Source organism: Crocuta crocuta, unplaced genomic scaffold (assembly GCF_008692635.1).
Source record: "Crocuta crocuta isolate KB4526 unplaced genomic scaffold, BGI_CrCroc_1.0 scaffold779, whole genome shotgun sequence".
Lineage (NCBI taxonomy): Eukaryota > Metazoa > Chordata > Mammalia > Carnivora > Hyaenidae > Crocuta > Crocuta crocuta.
In genome coordinates, this window is record NW_027531185.1 from 748,965 (window position 1) to 751,269 (window position 2,305).

Sequence of the window (2,305 nt, forward strand, 5' to 3'; positions counted from 1 at the left end):
CTGCCTTCAGCTAGGTGTGACCCAGGAGAGCTGGGTGGCTGATACTCAGACCCACACGGACGTTCAAATGCCCTGCGTCAGCAGTAGTAAAACAGCAAGAGGCTGATCTAGGCCAGAAAAAGATGGGGAGGTGGCCATTCCAGAGTAAAGGCTACTCGGGGCCAACGTAAGGGGTTTAGCCTCTCCCTAGATGCTGCCACTTCTCTGTTAGAATTGAAAAAAGCTCGCATCTTTGTGGAACCCCCAGAGACAGATGCCTGAGGGCAAATGTCCTCTTCTGTCCACCCTCTTTTGCTATATACCTGGGATGAAGCTGACAGGTGAGGCCAGAGCATTGCAGGCCTCTGCCATTGTAGGGATGGATTGTGGAGGTGGTGTGCATCCAGAAAGGAGCTAGGAACAAAGACCAGGAGGTGGGGAGGTAGGCCATTCACGAGAAGGTTCATCAAGCAGGGGCAGGCCCTGAACAGGGGACCATGGCAAGAGAGGCTGACCAAGAGAAGTCCACAGGGGCAGGATCCTTGTCCCCAAGACCTGGAATACCATGGTCAAAACAGGCTGTGCAGGAAAGCTGTCCCCAGCTGACGAGCCTCTGTGACCCAGCAGTGTACTTTGAGTTTTCTCAAAATCCCTGTGCATTCCTGTCCTGATTACAAAGGTCAGATGTACTCATAGTGGTGAATCTAGAAAATAATGGCAAGTACAAAGAAGAAAATGACTAATCATGTGATCTTAGGCAAGTCACTTAATCCTTCTGCACCTCAGTCTCTTCATCTGTTAAATGGGGATGGTACAGTATTTATCTTGTAGGGTAGTCTTAAGTAGTAAATATATGTAAAGTGCTGAGTAAGTACAGGAAAATTCCTGGCCCTTCATAAGTGCTATAAGAATGTTAAATTTTATTATTATAATCTACTACAATTCTACTACCTAGACTTAGGCACTATTAACAATTGGTTGAGTTTCTTCCAGTCCTTTTATTTGAATATTTATAGATTGTAAAAACATAATCAGGACTATACTGTATAAACAAATTGGTATTTTGCATATTTTAACGTAGCAGTATAGCAGGGACATTTTCTATGTCCTTATATATCCTTCAAAACATCGGTACAGGTTGTGTGTAATTCTATTTATTCTATTTTCTAAAGTTGAACGTGTAACTTACCACCATGTTTATGGATAGCTTTTACATACATTTTTAACCCAAATTTGCTAACGCTCCTTTGGTAGATTGTTTTAAGTATAATTATCAGTTCAAAATGGACATCTGTATGTACAGGTCTTGATATTTCCAAATCGCCCACCAGAAATGCTATACCAATTGACACTTCCACCAGCACTCTATGAGATTACCCATCTCAGTGTAACCTTGCTGGTATTGACCACTATTTTTTTCAATGTTTATTTATTTTTGAGAGAGAGAGAGAGACAGAGCACAAGCAGGGGAAGGGCAGAGAGAGAAGGGGACACAGAATCCGAAGCAGGCTTCAGGCTCTGAGCTGTCAGCACAGAGCCTGACATGGGGCTCAAAGTCAGGAACCACGAGTTCATGACCTGAGCTGATGTCAGATGCTTAACCGACTGAGCCACCCAGGCACCCCGACCACTATTTTTTTTAAGTTTGGTAAATTGATGGACAAAAAGTTACATCTTATGTATTCCACTTACCTGGAATCAGGAATGGGATGGAGCACCCGGCGAAGGTTGTTAAGTAGAGTTTGCCCTACAGTCTAGAGAGCTCAGCAAAGGGGGTAAGAGTGGCAGGCCATGGCTGGGCTGAGACATACTGCCTACCTGGGGAAGAGGCAAGAATGACAAGGAAAGCTGTGGTCATATGGGATCATTCTAAGGAACTGAGGAAATAGTCTAGTACTAAGGGATGAAGCTCAACAAGATGTGATTTCCAGTCCCTGTAGTTGGCCAAAAGTCCTTCTCCAGATTTGTGTGGAGTTCCCTGCCTGGCTAGACAAGAATAATTATAATGTAAATCGGGCTTTGGAAATGCAAATATTGGAGAGCTGCATGGAGTGGCATGGGTTCTGAAAACTAGAGGCCCAAATAATGACTCTGGACTGGCTGAAAAGGAACCACAGAAGCTTTCAGAGAAACAGAAGATGGGGAGGCCACAGAGTTCTGAGAGCAGCTGGGGGAGCTATGGAAGGCAGGGTGGCCACTAGGAAAGAACATGGAACTGAAAGGCCCCAAAGAAATCCGGCACAGGCATGGCAACTCTCCAACTAAGGCAGGCCTCTCAGGACTGTGTAGGCACAAGCTGAGGGCTAGAACTCATGGCTGGACTCGG